The following is a 17,458-nucleotide window of genomic DNA, read 5'->3' on the forward strand; positions in this document are numbered from 1 at the left end:
TTTCTTTTGATCAATATTTGTGTGGTAAATCTTTCTCCATCCTTTTAGTTTCAACCTACCTATACCATAATAGGAAATAAAAAGTCTATTGTATTTGCCTACGTATTTTCTCTTGTCGTGTCTTTCTCCCTTATGGTATTCAAAAATTCTTTCTTTTTCATTTCCTCTTTGTTTAGATAGCTTCCTTTAACCGTTATTTTAGTATAAGCCTGCTGGTGACAATGCCATTATCTTTGAGGTGAGTTTCTTTTAGACAGCATATGATTGTGGAGTTTGCTTTTTATAAACTCTGTCTTTGCATTAGTGCATTTAGACCATTTATATTTAGTGTAACTATTAATATCTTAAGGCTTAAGCCTGCAGTTTTATTCTTTGTTTTCTGGGTTTTTTTCTGTTTTTTGATTCTCTGTTTACTTTTACCTGAATTTCTGTGGCTTACTTGAACACTTTTTAGAATTCTATTTTGATTTATCTATAATGTTTTTCTTTTGTTTTTCTTTTTTTTTTAACGTTTATTTATTTTTGAGACAGAGAGAGACAGAGCATGAACGGGGGAGGGTCACAGAGAGAGGGAGACACAGAATCTGAAACAGGCTCCAGGCTCTGAGCTGTCAGCACAGAGCCTGACACGGGGCTCGAACCCACGGACTGTGAGATCATGACCTGAGCCGAAGTCGGATGCTTAACTGACCGAGCCACCCAGGCGCCCCTCTATAATGTTTTTCAGTGCATCTTTGTTTAGCTTTTTCAGTGTTGTTGTAAGCATTACTTTAATAACTTATCTACTAGTGCCAACATTTTCCCAGTTCCAGGGTAGTGTAGAAACCTTAGAGCCCTTTGTGGCCATTTACCCTCCCCAATTTATAATATAATTGTCTTAAATAGTTCCTCTATCTACATTGAGAATCACATTGCACGATACTATAATTTTGCTTTCAACCATCAATATAATTTGGAAAACTCAAAAGAAAAAGGAAAATCTACTATATTTACCTATATATTTGTTCTTCCCATATCATTTCTCCCTTTATGATGTTCCCCAAATCCTTATTTTATTATTTCCTCTCTGTTGAGATAAGTTCCTTTCACTATTCTTTTAGGGTGGTTCTGCTGTTGATGAGTTCTGTCTTTTCCTTCATCTGAAATGCCTTGATTTCACCTCAATTCATGAAAGATACTTTTGCTTATATGGAATTCTAGGTTGACAGTTCTTTTCTTTCAGTAACTAAAAAAAAAATTGTTACTACCTTCTGGCCTCCCCAGTTTCTGATGAAAACCCCACTGTTTTTTTAATTCTTTTTTCCCTAGGGGCAACGTGTCATTACCCTGGATGCTCTCAAGACTTTCTCTAGTTCTCAGAAGTTTGATTATGATGTGTCTTTGGGTTTATCCTGCATGGGGTTCACTCAGCTTTTTGAATCTGTAGGTTATTTTCTATCTGGTAAAATCTGGGACTATTTCAGCCGTTATCCCCTTGAATACTTTTTTCAGCCCCATCCTCATTTTCCTCTCTACCTGGTACTCTATGACATGAATATTATATATTTTGTTGTAGCCCCACATGAATATTATATATTTTGTGGGAGCCCCACATGTTCTTAAGATTCTGTTCATTTTTTGTTCATCCTATTTTCCTCTACTGTTCAGATTGGATAATCTCTATTAATCTGTCTTCAAGTTCGCTGTTTCTTTTCTCTGTCCTCTCCACTCTGCTGCTAAGCCTACTCGCTGAGTCTTTCATTTCAGTTATTATCATTATTAGTTACAAAATTTCCATTTGGTTCTTCTCTATACCTTCTAAAATTTTTTTGCTGATGCATGGCTGTTTCTTTGCTGAGACTTTTGAATGACGGCTGATTTAAAATCTTTCCCAGATAATTCTAAAATCTGTGTCACGTCAGTGTCAGTGTTTCTCTTTTCTCATTTGGTGTGATCGCTTTCTGACTCCTGTTGTGACAAGTGATTTCTTTTTATTGCAACCTAGACATTTTGGGTGCTACGTTATAAGATTCTAGATCTTATTTAAAGCTTCTTTATGGCAGGGCTCCTCTGACACCATTTGGGCGGGTTAAGGGATTGCTTATTGGGATGTCAGTCTCCATTGACAGGGTGGGGGAGGATCCTTGTTGCTCGTGGGTGGGGATGAGTGTTCAGGCTCCCCACTGGACTCCCAGTGATACCACCTTGGCTGGAATAAGAAAGGCAGCTCATTATGCTTCCCCTATGGTCTCTGCCACACTTTGGAGGAGTTGCATTGTTACTGTTCAGTGGTGAAAGGAAGTGCTGACTCTACACTGGGATCCTTTTAATGCTACCCCAGTGGGAATGGGAAGCTGCCTCATTACTGCTGAATTTGAAGGTTAAGTCCAGGCGTCCCATGTAGTCTCTGGGGGACCCATTACCCCTCAGTAAGGATGAAAATCTGGGCTTCTTTCTCTGTCTTCTCTGAAACCACCCTGGCAGGAGGTTTGGGGCACTTGTCACAGCCTAGTAAGGGTGAAAGTCTAGCCTTCCCATTCATCCTCTACTCTCGGGGGGCAGGGGTGGGGTTGGTAATTGTTTTCTGTGGCTTTTGGCTCGAGTAGAGGAGTTAAGGTCTTAAAGTTTTCTTTCTAGGTTGCCTTTTTTTCTGGTCTTTTTGCTAGAGGTGGCAGACTTCCCTTGGGATGTTTTTATCTGTACCTGTTGACATTTCCAAGTTGCTGGCTTCTCCAGTAGCCACTCTGAGATATAAGAACAAAACAAAGCAAAAACCAGGAAACTCAACACCCCAAGATCCCTGGCTGGTATCCCTTCTTTCCCCCACTTTTTTTGAGCCTTCTTATGTTTGTTGTAAAATATAAAATACAATCTTCAAGGAGTTTTAGCCGTACTTAGTGGGGGGAATAGGGGAAAAACTACATCCACTCCCATCTTCCCAGAAGCGGAAATCAGGGAAATTTTAAATAAAAAGAAGGAAAAAAAACCAAAGAACAACAAAGAAGAAGAAGAAGAAGAAGAAGAAGAAGAAGAAGGTTAGAGTGGTGTTCTCTTATTTTCCTTTCTTCTCTGAGATCTCTACTGCTGAGAATCAGCTGCAAAGTACCAAATAAAGGAGTCACTTTCGCTCTCTTCCCTCCTCTTCCCAAACAGAAGTTCAAGCTGAAAATATGTGAAAAGGAGCACCAGAAAATGATATGATGTCTATCAATAAATGTTCCTCATTCTCTAGCCCAGTAAATGTCACATTTGGTTATGAAATTGAATTTTGCAAAGTAACATTTTAAAAATACTCCTCCAACTTAGTGTCTTTTATAACTATCGACACAGATGAGAGATTGAAGAATCAAATCCCTTGTCCCCTGTACTCTTTCTCGCACGCGTACGCAACAAGCTGACTTCCTGGGTGATTCCAGTAACGGGGGTTCTCAGCGGCCCTGGAGGCTCTGCTGTGTCACAGTGTCACTTCCCTGGATGCTGACAGTGCCCAAGATTGGTCCGGCCTGGGCAGGAGCTGCCATTGTACCCCACTGGTTACCCATCCGATTGGGGGATCCCCACGTGGGTCATCCAATATCGGGCAGCTTCGTCTTAAATGATTGGGTGAATCTCCTGTCAAAAAACACGATCATAACCCTCTCAAAAGCTCTGCAATATCATTGCCTCACCAGCCTGAGCCATGAATGAACGAATGAATGAATGATTCATTGACTCCCTTCCTTTGCATTACAACCCAGCCAGTTCTTGAAGGGAAACGTAACGAATGGTCTCAGGCGGTATGGAAGAGCGCAGCCCTGGGGGAGGAAGCTGGCTCATTCCTGCCATTGGAAACTATAGGAAGACATTAAGAGGCAAGAAAATCTTGGGCACCGAGCAATTGCTTTCTTTGTGTAACCAAGATCCTGCCACAGTACCTTTGCACAGGGCTCCTTAATACAGCGTTGCATCGTTAGACAAACATAAGGCCTTCTAGTGACCATGTCAGTCCCACCACTTGAATGACTCCTTAAAACAAAGTCAATCTGCCGGGTCAGGTGATTCGTTTCTAAACATCCCGTGTATGTCAAAGTAACTAACCAATTATTAGTATGTCACTGTCCTGTCCTACTTCATGAATGCCACCGCTACCCTCTCCGCCCATCTCTGATCAAATAAGAGAAACAATTCCATACGATCACAAATAAAAGGGATCAGAAGGGATTTTTTTTCCTTGAATGGACCACGTCTCCGAAACAATTTTGGAACGGCTCTTCCTAGGTCCTTTCATTGCACCACATCCCGGAGCAGAAACCCTTTTGGAATGTTCTGTACAAATCATCAGTCAGCAATCCACGTCCAGAAACTCCTGACAACACAAGGAAACAAACCCTATTCATCCTACTCGTATTTTAGTTTTCCTTCGGGATTTTATTTTTTCTTCTTTGGAAACAAAGGGATTCATCCTTTTTTTGCTTTCCAGCTGTTCCTGAAGTTGTCATGAGTATTGCCTCTGAGGTGCCCTGTTTTGACAGCCGCGGGTCCAGAAATAAGAAGTCCTGTGACAGAAGCATGCGCAGGTGCTGGGGTGCCGAGAGCGGTCACTAGGAAAGGGATAGTCGGGGACAATGTCAAGACAATGTCAAACACACCTGCGCCAAAGTCCTCAATGACGAATAGGGGGTAATTGTGCAAGCAGAGAAAGCAGGAGGAGGGGTGAGCCCATGCCATGTGTTCAGGTCCCTAAAGGGGCTCCTTTGGCTGGAGGATAGTTTAGAAGCGAGGAGGGGTGGGAAACGCTCCTGGAGAAGTACGTGGAGGCCAGGTTTTGAAGCGAAGGTGCTGACCTACCACGGAATGGAACAGAGCTGGGAGGGCAGACCGGCCATTGCGACTCCACGGGCCCAGAACTTGGATTGTGGACCAACCGGGAGAGTAAAGGGAAAGAGTAAAGGGAAAAGGAAGGAAAGAATACGGCATCTGCTCACCCTTTCTGGTCAACAGAGAGGGGTTAGCAAAGCTTGTGTCTCGGATGAAGGCAGGTAGGAGCGGCAGTGGCCGCTGTGAGGGGTAGGTTTCCTGCAAGATGGCGCTGGAGGCAAAACGAACCTTCTGAGAGCTGCTGACCCAGAAGAGAAGCAACGGATTGGGTGATGAGAGACGGACAGAAGAGTCCCTGCTGCTTCCGAGATGCAGCCCTTGGCAGTTGAGTCCTGGGGAGGCTGGGGCTGACCCTGGCAGAGACGCCTCCTAGAAGCAGGAGTGCTTGCCTGGGAAAAAGTCCCCCGATGGCTGCCGGCTACAGGCTCTGCCGACTTCCGCTGCCTAGAAATCCTCTGTGCCCTTCTGCAGCCTGGCTCGGTATCTTCTTTAAAAGGAACTTCTTGGTATGACTTTGGGGATAATGCTTGTCCTACATTTTATGATATTTCCAGGAGCTCTAGGAAAGGAGGAATGAGTCACTCATCCTATTCAAAGAAACCAACCACACTGGGCATTCAGGAAACGTTGCTGGGATGTTGGTGCTGGGAGTCTAGAGGTTGGCCCACAGAATTTCAAGCAGGGGAGGACGCAGGCAGAGGTGGGGTTGGGGGTGTTCCGCACCTGGAGGGTCCACCAGTTTCCCAACTGTTAGCCCTTCAACCTTCAGAAGTCCCTGAAGTCCATGCTTCCCAGGAGGCACCAAAGGACGTCCTCCAAACCCCTTCTTCCAACCTGAGCCCTCATCCCGAAGCCCAGGTGAATCAAGGGGATTTAGTACAAGCACAACCTTGAGTTTGATTTCATTTTTTTATGACATTCTCCTACCTCAGTGCATTAGGGCCATCGCCGGTCTGGTCAACGTGGCCACGGTGATGTCCTCATCAGGAACCCAGCAGGGTGACCTGTACAGAAGAGACCTTAGAAAGGGTGTCTGGGTGGGGCAGTGGCCCTCCCCACCTTTTGCAAAGGAGGCTGTATCCCCAAGGACTTCCTGCATGGCCCTCCTTCAAACAGTCCCCTCCGGGTTTTTCACCCCAAACCGTGAAAGCTGGAGATCACTGTAGGAGCCTTGACTGAATGAATCAAGGAGGAATACTATCTAGGTAAAATTCTATCACATTCTGATGGGCAAGTTCTTAATTCTTCAAACCCCTCTGCACCTTGGTTTCCAGGAAAGAGCATGCGCTGTTTCCCCAAGGTGCTCTTGGAGGTTCAGACCTTGGCCCCCGTCCTCCCCTCACCGCTTCAAGCACCGCCCCAGCCCCAGCCGAAATCTCCCCCCTGAGCGACTCAGCCTGGCATCACGGCACCCGGCACCGTAGCCCTCCACGGCGTGCACCCTGATTTGCAACGTCAGCCCCGTACCGTCTTCTCGTGTTTTGCCGCACGAGGCACCTGCTACACAGGCACCGGGTTTCCCCCACGTTTCCTTGTGCTGTGTCTCCACCTAAGATCCTCTGCCTCGCTGTTCCCCTTCCCTCATGATTCCTCCTTTCTCCTTGACACATCGCAGCCCTTCCTCTGTGAGCCCGTTCTGGTCCCGTGGGTTAGAACTTCATTCTGTCTCTCTGTCTGTCTCTCTCTTTTCTCCCTTTCCTTCTCTCCCCTCTCTGTTCTCTCTCCCTCCTCCCCCCCTTTCCCTCCCTGCGCCCTCTTCCCTTTGATGTCCTTGGAACTCTCTTCCCCTCAATACCGTGTACTACAGCTGCTGTATATGCACATCTTTTCTCCTGAACTAAGCTGGAGGCTCCCTGAAGGCAGATACAGAGCCTTCCTTACCTGCGTCTCCCTCCTGTTCTATCTGGTGCCCACCTTGTGGAAAGCAATCCATGTTTAAGCAACGGGTGAGTCTAGGGAGGATGTTGGACCCGGATCCTCACCACGGGTCCCAGCCCTGGCAGCTTTGCTTCTGGCAAAGCTAGCTCTGGGAGACTAGTTCCTGGGGACACGGTTCCCGGTCACTAGTTCTTAGGGACGCAGGTGACCCCAAGGTGAAAAAGGCGGGTGCAGAAGGGAGACTTCTTGGGCTTGACACCCGTCTCTGCTGCTCTACCGGCTGTGTGGAACGGGGAAATGTGCTCAACCTCACCGTGCCTCAACCTCCCCATCAGCAAAGTGTGGACGCCAGTGCCCATTTCGTGGGGCCATTGTGAGAATCCAGTGGGATGGTCCAGTGATGCGCTCTCCATGCCGCCAGGCTAGACACTAAATGGGAAAGAAATGTTAGGGGTTACGATTTTTATTGTCCCAAACCATGCTTGCACGCCGACAAAAAGCTGATGTGTGGTTCTTACATCCTCCGCCTTTATATTTTAGTGGCTACTCAAGACAATATATACGGTACCATTTATAAGGGCACTTATTTGATTGGCTGTTTGAGGATGTGGTATTTTCCTTTTAGATCAGCCCCTCCCCTCCCCCGTGACCTGCAGTGACATCCTGTCGGGAAAGAGAGGGGAGGGACGTTGAGGCTGGAGACCACAGCCGGCGCATTTATAGAGAACCCTGAGAACAAGATGGGAGATTGGAGGGCCTCAGCTTTCACCTGGAGGTGAGGTCCAGTTGAGGACACAAGTTCATAAAATAGCATTATGATTTCCCCCTTGATATAAATGTTCCTTCAAACAGTTGTAACTTGAAAAAAAAAATCACAGTTTGGTGACGAATAGAAGGACATATTTTAGAGAGATAAAAATATCCAAGATGTAAATATGACTGGTTTGAAATATATCAACTATGATGAGTTTTCCCCCTCATCCATAACGGCTCGGTTTCTGGGGAGCAGAAAGCGAGGCAGTTAGCACCACTGAAGACACGGGCGTCCCTCAACCCCGCCAGGTCTTTGCCCGGGGTGCCAGGGAGCCCCTGGCATGGGCAGAAGAGCCCCCTTCCACTTTCTCCAAAAGCTTTGCCCATATGACTCTCTCTGCCTCCCTCCACGCCCCCATGCACACACGCATACACACACACACACACACACACACACACACACACACACACAGTTTCTTAGGCTTAGCTTTGAGCTACAGTTAGACTCAGTTATAATTGCCCTCATTAAAAACCTCTCTGTCATGTCAGACAGAGAGAAGTATATCTCTGGCATGGTCCCAGCAGAAAGCTATGCAGTCCTCAGCTGAAACAGGAGTGTGGGCATAAATCTCTCTCTCACACATACACACACATACACACACACACATACACACACACACACACACCAATAAAACTGTTGAGCTTTTATTTACATCCCCAGGTATAGCAGAAAGAACACAAACAATAAGAAAACTAAATCCCCACTATCCCTGAGGGCCTATATTCTACCTGAGGAGTTTGACGTGATTTCAGCACAACAGACAGAATTGTTTTCAAGTATCTGTGGGCATGTTTTGCTTCAACACGTCATCATGATTCCTCGAAACTTTAAGTGTTTCTCTTATTCCATTAAATGCATGACAACACAATCGTAAGTAGAGTGGCTCCTAAAGCAAAAGAATTTCAGCTTTTCCAAGAGGAACCTTGTATTCTGATGGAAGGTTCTGGAAATGGGGATGTGAGGTGCGTGGCCACAAGCCATTGACACTATTCGCCCTCAAATAGCAAGAAGAGACCATAACCCTCAGCCCTCACATGGTAGCCAAAGGGAATAATGATTACACGCACACACTCACACACAGGGATATAATCCATGAGTGTGTTAACATACATTTTCTCATTTTTCTCGCAATGGGCTTGTGAGCGAGGAAACACAGAGAGACACTATCTATCCCACTTTACAGATGAGCAAACTGAAGCTCCCAGAAGTTCATGGGAACTGGCTAAGAAATGGCAAAGCCAAAGCCAACAGCTTTCTAGACCTAGGTTCTTTCCTGGACTCTCCACCTTCTGTACTTTCTCTCTCTCTCTCTCTCTCTCTCTCTCTCTCTCTCTCTTTCAAAGTGATAAGAACATGCAAGCACAACAGACACAGTAAATAAGAACAATAAAATTTCAGGCCAAAATACAGATGCCTGCATTTCTGGTTTTCTTTTCATTTTACAAGGGGTAAACCTGTTCTTTATCCCCAGTATCAAAACTCTTGCTTCCCAGAAGAAAGATATTTCGTAAGGAAAATTCTTAAAGCAAACACATCTGTTTTTTAAATCTTAAAATATTACCAATACTCACACCCTCTCCCAAGCTAAGCACTTATAGACATCCTCTTCACATGGCTCCCTCGTCCTGGGGGCACCTTAGCAAACAGCCGACCAGCCTGTAAAGAGAAAACCCAGGATGCTGGCCAAGAAAAATAAAATGACTTGCTCAGGACCACAGGGCTTTTCAGTAACAGAGACTTCTGGTCTACCAAATGTGCATCCTGGCCGTGACAGCGGCACTGGTGGGAGCCTTCAGATGAGGCTACGGAGAGGCGGGACTTGACTTTCCCAAAGGTTCTGGAATCTCTTACCCCCATCACAAATGATGCGGTGTGATACAAGGATGCACTGGAGCATGAACAGGCGTAGAAGTAGAAGTCAGGAAACATGGTCAGTAGAATAGGGGGGAAATGCACAGATCTACTTGTGTCCAGTGGAGTCCTTGGGGGTAAATTTGGGCGCACAAAGAGGAAATGGAAACTGGGGTGTCCAGGCAGAAGGAACAGCGATGGCCAGGGAAGGAAAGTAGCTACAACAAGAGAGTGAGCGTGGAGGACAGAACCATCCCCTCCAAGCGGCCCTGGCTGAAAGACCAGGATTGACTGCTTACTTGCCAGACAAGTCTGAGAGATTTCGAGCTGGGCGTTCCTGGGTCAAGCCTGCATTTTAGATAGATCCCCGGGGCTGCTGCAGGATAAGCCCTTCGGTGTTGAGGTGCGACCCGAGGCAGGTGGAAGCAACATTAATGGTCCCTTTAAAAGGCAGTAGCCAAGGGGGGTTAGATTGAAGACATGTGAACTATTGGGGGTGTGGAAGAAGGAGAGGGAGGTGTGTTCTCAGACTTCTGGCTTAGGCGCAACGTGGGTGGTGATGCTATAAACTGAAGGCAGAAAATGGAGAAAGAAGCCGGGGTAGGAGGGCTGGCGGAAGTGTGTGAGGGACAGAGGAGCTTTGGCAGGTTGCTTTGGAACATCCATTGAGCATCTGGGTGGAGTCGTCCAGTACCTAGCAGAAGCCCAACGGAGAGGTCAGAGCCGGTCACCAGCCGTCTGTAGACAATCAGGGATATTGTTGTGGGACACAGAGAAGACAAACGCACAAACCCCAACGTGACACCGAGGTCGCCGGGTGAGGACTCTGGTCTCGGTGTCCCCGCACGCGGTGGCCTTTCCTATTTCCGGGGGAGTAGAGGCTGTCGACCAGGAGAAGAGACCCGCATGGTGGCACCTCCGCTCTGGGCAGGGGCTTCGGTTTCCTCGACTGTGTTCCCTCAGGGTTGGACTTGACGATCTCTTAAAGAATCTCTTCCAGCTTTCCTGCGCCGTAATTCTAAACCTCTCTCCAGTGTTGTGAGGCTGGTAACCAGAACGTTTGCTTTGGAGGAAACTCTGAGCTTGAGACGAGGTGGAGGCTTTGCTGGGGGCCGAGAGTGGGATGTCAGTGCTTCAGCGGGGTTGCAGGTGCAACCCTCCGCCCTCTGACGATAATGCGGGCGGGACAGGAGTTTGAAGACAGCCCGTAGAACGACTGAACCACTGAACACGGAAACAGATGCCATGATTCCCAGCATAAGTTATGAGATGGATGAGTCAAACTGAGAGAGCTAAATTTAGGGTTTCTAAGGTCCCCTCCCCCCCTCGGTGTCAGAAGTTTCCATTCGACTACAGGGAGGAGAAAAATGCTGATGCAGGCAGTGTTTGGTTTCCCCAGGACTGGGACATCCAACACATCTGAATGAAAATAGCTGCAAGGGGGTGGGGTGCCTGGGTGGCTCAGTCTGTTGAGCTTCTGACTCTTGATCTCAGCTGAGGTCGGGAGCTCACGGTCGTGGGAATGAACCCTGCGTAGGGCTCTGCACTGAGTGTGGAGCCTGCTGGGGATTCTCTCTCTCTCTCTCTCTCTCTCTCTCTGCCCCTTCTCTGCTCATTCTCTCTCTGTGTCTCCCTCCCTCCCTCAAAATAAATAGCTGCAAGGCCCACCCACCAGCAGGACCAGGTACGAAAGGTGGCAGGGTCCTTGGGTCCCAAGAATAAGGTGGTGCCACCCACCGGAAGATGGACGAAACTGACAGGGCCTCAGAAGGATATAATGTCTGGCATCTGGGTGCCGGTGCTCTGGGGACTTTCACCACTGGGGCCATCTCGGGAGGGCCAAGCTGAAGTGAGCAGTGATCCAGGGTGAGGTCCTAGGAGCACGGAGCCAGAGAATGAAGGAAAAGCAGGCCACACACCAGGATACCAGGAGGCACCGTGTCACGGGGGGGTGGGGGGGGGGGGGGTGACAGCAGAGCTAGGCTAGCAGAGCAGGGTTGTCGTGGATCGTCAACCCAGAGCAGGCGGAGGCAGAACAAGACCTGTCCTACAGGTCACGGATGATCATCGTGGAATTCTCACCTTGGAGTTGCTTCCACGCACAAATTGTCAGCAACCACTAGAGTGGGCCCGCTTTGAAGCAGCCGCTGTGCCCATCTCTGTGAGCCTGTGAGCCGCGACGAGCTTCTCTTCGCCTGCCCCGGTTGACGCGCTTAGCCTCTCCATAGTCATGCCGTTCCCGCCTCCGGGCAGCAACCACGCGGCAGGCTGCCTATCGTGGGTCAGATGCCCCTGCAGGTAGGAGGGTGGGTCGCAGTTCCCGGGTCCGTCTGTTCTCAAGGGCAACGATCAGTTTAAGGAAGAGGCAGCACACCGATCGCGTGGCTGTGAGTTCAGGCCTCCTGAAAATCACGCGTACTTGCGATGTGCAGAGCGGTTTGTTGACATTGAAAGCGGACTCTTCTAGTTTGGGAAGAGTGGCGCCAGGAGGGTGAATGATCATTCTGTGAGCCGGGTGCCAGCACCCGAGCCGCGACGACTCAAGCGCTAGCCAAGCAGCTGTGACTTGCTCAGCGCTCTACCGTGGCCACGGGGAGTGATAGATGCCACGTTGGCTTCTAGGAACCGCCATGTTGATGGCAGAGGGGCTGGAGCACGACCACGTGAAACCGAGAGTCCATGATGTATGAGTACACGTGAAGGAACGCTGTGGTTGTTCAGAAACAAAAGGGCAGGGAAGGAATAAGGACAATAGAAAATAACAAGAAACTTGGCTTTTTTGCCTATCAGTTTGGCCAAGATTGAGGGGGGAAATGTTCTCATGCTATGGGCAAGTTGGCAAGAATGTAAGGAAATGAAGACTTAAAAAAAATTTTTTTTAGTGTTCACGTATTTTTGAGAGAGAGAGAGAGAGACAGAATGTGAGTGGGGAAGGGGCAGAGAGAGAGGGAGACACAGAATCCGAAGCAGGCTCCAGGCTCCGAACGGTCAGCCCAGAGCCCCGACGCGGGGCTCGAACCCATGAACCGCGAGATCACGACCTGAGCTGAAGTCAGACGCTTCTCTGACTCAGCCATCCAGGTGTCCCAGAAATTAATACTTTTATCCACTCCCAGATCCAGCGTTTTGGGGGACAACTCATATGTGTCAAAATTCTTAGTACTCCTACTTCCTGAACAATTCTAACCCTAAGATTTGTCCTAAGTAGTTAACAGGACAGGTGCACCAAGGTGTGAGTTCAGGGATGCTCATCACAGCATTTTATAAAAGAGTGGAAAATTGTGAGCAAATTGAATGGAATCTGCTTGAAGAAATCACGGTGCCTTCATCCACGATGAATGCTATACAGTCTTTTAACAGTGTGCTGTAGTCTACCGCACTGACCTAGAAGGATGTGGGATGTAGTTTTAAGTGAAAAAGTAGCTGACGATGTTGTACGGATAGTGTAGATATTTATATCTATAAAAAAGGAATTACATTTCCATATCTGCGTGTTTTCATAGGTACAGAAATGGGAATACAAAGGTTTTCACCAAAGTGTAAACAGTGGTTTTCCTCTGGGGGGGGGTGATTTGGGGAGAACTGTATTTTCTGATTTATAATTTTTCAGTATTTTTGGAGTTCTTGAATAATGAGCATGTATCCGTTTCATACTCAGAAAAAGAATCAGGCTACAAAAAAGTAAAACAATGGCCAATGTTTCAGTTACTGCACATGTTAAGAACCCAAGGAAATTAAAGAAATCTGAAAAAACTGAAGAGAACTTTACAGTCGAGATGACCATGATTCTTAACAGCTCAAAGTAATTTTTCAATTAGGACAGATTCCATTTATGTATGTATCATTCTGGCTCGCAAACTCAGTGGGTAATAACCTATATCCCAGCTGAAACAAAAAGTTTCAACCCAAAATAGATATGGTTATAAACCCATCAAAAGTGATAACTTTCAAAAGACCCCAGGAATTCAAAAAAGTAAGACAAAGGAAAAATGTATACAATCTACTTAGCCTTTAGAAAAAAAAAAAAAAGAAAAGAAATCAAATGACTGCAAAAATACCAGCTCCAAAAATACCAAAAAAGCTTCACCAGGAGAAAATAGAAAGCAAAGATTGGCATATGGATGTCAAAAATCCAGTGTCAGAGAGGTTTTGAAAACTGGTTGTGCGTCACCAATTATGTATATCCAAAATCAGTGTGACAGACACTCCCTTCCAAGAGCAATGGCAAGGTTTTTTAATGCCCTAAAAGTCTCTTTCCGGTGACTGATTATGTAGTAGCCAGAATATGAGATTTTTAAATTCGGTTCATCATCGGTGACCAAATTCTAATGTAGGAGGAAGAAAAGAAAGAAAGAGAGCTGTATCTGATCCTTTGTGTCAGTTCCCATTTCAGAGGTGTCTTCTACATGAATGTCTTTTCTTCTCATCTCCAGAAAAAGCACAAAGAAGAAACTACAGCGATGGCCAGGTTGACAGAATCCATGAGTGAGTAACTGGAAATTTCTTCTTTATTTTTGGTTTTAAATGGAAAACCACAAAGTCACACAAAACCCCCATTGCTTTGTGATTATCTGTCTTTCTCGTCCATTCTTGTGATCACCGAGGTCTACTTCGCGTAGACGGGATTGTGTTGCTATTACAAGGTGCTTTCCTTGAAAGTCATCTTGTGTGGGACTGAACTCTGTGCTGAAATTGTTACCCCAGTATGGGGTTTTGTTTGTAGGTCTGTGTTGCGGATCGGGACCCACCATAATTCCAATCTCGCTTTTCGGAGGTTTGGGTATAGTCAGCTCACGTTTTATGGGCAGATATTCCATAGGCTGGATCATCATCTAAAGAGAAGAAAGAAAGAATGGCTTGTCGTTGTTAAACCTTTCCGGTGTGCTTCCGAATTTTCAGATTCGAGGATTTAAAACTGGGGTGTTTGACGCGGAAGTAACTGGTAATGATTCAGGTTTGGAACAGATCACTGGTATCAGGCTCTAAGCTCGTAAGTTAGATAAACGGGACACACGAAGCACTTTTAAGAGGAAAGAGGGATTAATTATAATACCTCCTCCTGCAAAATGAGACATGTGGCTTTGTACGTTGAAGTTTAAATATTAAAGACCGCGTGGATATGAAATAAACAGACAATGCGGGGTTTTTTCCCCCTTTGGAAATATGCGTTGTCCTGGTGACAGAATTCATATCTCAAGTTACAAGGGAAGGTTGCAGACACTTCTCTATCATCATTCGGGCCATGAACACCTTATTAAATTCGATCTGCGTTAATCTTGCCCACATTTATCTTGGCCCCCGCTTTCTCCTTCGACTATTCCTAAATCATGAGACTATTAAAATATGTGTCTTTCCGTAGCATAGTCAATGAATCCTCATCCCCCAAAGTCTACCCCCTCCTGGAAAAAAAATGATGGTAAAGTGTTCTTTACATTGAATTTTTTAATTCCTGACCCCAAATCCCTAATTTCCTGATTTCCTTTATCTCGAACGCGTGCCAATTTCACCATGCAAATGATGACTCCACGGGGGGACCGCACAGCCACCCCCAGCATTTACACGCCTCTCTTACACTCATTTCTGTATCATCCCTGCCCTGTCTCTGCCTCACCCGTCTTTCTGACAGTAGTCTTGCAGACTGGAACATTGCAAAGCATTTGCTCCTTGGTTTGAAAGACCCCAAATTGGTTCTCTGCAAGGGAGAGGAGCTAAGTCACAGAATGCACTCTTCTCAGACCTAGAAGGAAAGAGTGAGGTGGCCAGTACCGTCACAAAACTGACAAACCTATGTGGTCAAAATATGCAGGGACCGTGGACAGCACCAGCTGATTCACGATCCACAGCACGTTTGCAGATTTCGTTCTAATCTCTAACTCCAAAGTCACCAGCACAAAAGACCCGTAGATTCTCTGAATGCTGGAAGGATCGATGGCCTGGAACCCAGCATCATTATGAACAAAATGGAGTCTTGAGCGTGGGGGCAAATTGAACTGGATGGTGTTGTGTGTGAGTTCTGATGCTAATAGTTTTTATAATTAGTTCCGTGTTAGAAATTGATACTCTAGTTCAGTGAATTTTTTAACTAGTCTAACTGAATCGTAAATAAAACATTAAGGGTGCTATACGAGTCAATATTTTCGACACGGTCACAATTTCTGATAAAAGTGTTTTAATTTTTCTATCTCTGTGGGATCCAGATGCATTTAAATAAGAGCCCCCCACTGGACTGCTGATTTGTGGGGCTTCGGTCTCCGGGTTACCTCTGCAATAATTTTAATGACTTTGATCTATGAATCCACTGCTTAAGAGAAGTCTGTAAAAATTGAATTCCAAACCCTTGGGGCAGATGAAAGGGTATTGCCATGCTTCTATGAAAACGATTACATGGATATGTTCAACACACAAGGAAACTTAAAGAGTGAGAACAGATCTTGGAATCGCACCCAACAGTCCAGTTGCCTGAGCCTTATAGAGGTAAAGAACACTACTATAAAAAATGCAGAATTCTTGTAGGCACTCGCTATGAAAGTTAATCATGCAGTCCACACTAATAAACATTTCATCAAAACTAAACTCAGGAATAATGTTGTACACAGCTATACATTGATTCTACATAGGAAATCTACAAGGAAATAAATACATAATTATGTAGGGAGATTCTATCCGTAGGCTAAGCAAAGAATTAGCATACAATTACTACACAATGCATTTGATGGGAACATCAAATCCATGGCCACTGGGGAAAAGGGACATAAACAGAACCACAAATGCCCAGGACACAATGCACTGAATGGTTTTTCAGAGTCAGTAAACACTTTGCTTGTTAAACTGCCAAGCGAAAACCATCTGGTTAGGAGAACATCTCTGTGTTGAACCAGAATGGGATTGCAATTCTCCTGTCACCATACGGGTCCAAATGTGATCAATGGATATGCAAATACTGTAATGAAGATAGGTAACTTCTTCATCTTCCAGAGCAGGGAGAAGGAATATATTTTTCCGGGGGCTATTAATCGCCACCTCAAAAAAGCCTATGCGGTGTCCCAATTTTTTTACAAAAAAGGGCAAACAGAAGACACAAAAATGGTAGCAGTTTTTTTTTTTTAATTTTAATTTATTTTTGAGAGACAGGCAGAGACAGAGCGTGAGCAGGGGAGGGGCAGAGAGAGAGAGGGAGACACAGGATCCAAAGCAGTCTCCAGGCTCCGAGCCGTCAGCACAGAGCCTGACAAGGGGCTCGAACCCACAAACCGTGAGATCGTGACCTGAGCCGAAGTCGGCCGCTTAACCGACTGAGCCACCCGGGCGCCCCATGTTAGCAGATTTTTAAATGTTTAATTAAAAGAAACTTTATGTGATAAAAGTAAGATTACTTTTCAAAACATGTTTATGTCGCACGGTTGAAACGAGGAGGGACACGAAAAGGAAAAAGAAAAATAGAGAAAGGAGAAAAAATCAGCTGTGGAGGAAGAGGTAGACAGCAAAAGTTCACATGAGAAAAATACCCGGGAAAAAAAATATATATGAAAAGAGACCCAGAAGAAAGGTACAAAATCACAAGGAGCAGAAGAGGACAAGTAGGCAGAAAGGAAAGGAGGCACGGAGAGGTGTTCACAGACGGTCTAAAATTAGGAAACTGCACACTGGCGTTAACCAGCTGTGGACTTTCAACCCTTCAAAGGCTATTGATTTTTTTTACCACTGCCTGTTGACATTTTAATCTGTGTCTGCACCTTGGAAACGGATATACTCATATTTACACCACCAGAAGCCCAGTTCCAAATGGTGCAAAACAAAACCCACATTGGAAGAGATCACTCTGAGCTTGCCCCTCGGGTACCAGCCCTTTACTACCCCAGCCACTAAGTGAAATCAAGCTGAAAGGCTGACCCAGGGGGGGACTGCCGACCTTGTCTATAAATCGGCATATGGTGACCCAGCCGAGGAAATCCCATCCCGCATCGCGCTGTCATTGGAGATGACGTTGGGGAGGGCAGGGTCTGCCCTAGCCGCTGCAACCTAAGTCAGACAGTGACAGATTGGAGGTGTCCAAAGGCGTGCAAATGACCTGGGGGCTCT

At 46.2% G+C, this 17,458-nt stretch overlaps 1 long non-coding RNA gene across 1 annotated transcript in view; it reads left to right on the plus strand.

Annotated features, from left to right (window-relative positions):
- The first annotated feature begins 4,889 nt into the window (after window positions 1-4,889).
- LOC122230617 overlaps window positions 4,890-17,458 on the plus strand; it is a 28,683-nt gene continuing 16,114 nt past the window's right edge. The window contains exons 1-2 of the long non-coding RNA XR_006207622.1: window positions 4,890-5,342; window positions 13,813-13,864. This is a non-coding gene — a long non-coding RNA (uncharacterized LOC122230617). The remainder of the gene's footprint in view (window positions 5,343-13,812; window positions 13,865-17,458) is intronic.

Source organism: Panthera tigris, chromosome C2 (genome assembly GCF_018350195.1).
Source record: "Panthera tigris isolate Pti1 chromosome C2, P.tigris_Pti1_mat1.1, whole genome shotgun sequence".
NCBI lineage: Eukaryota > Metazoa > Chordata > Mammalia > Carnivora > Felidae > Panthera > Panthera tigris.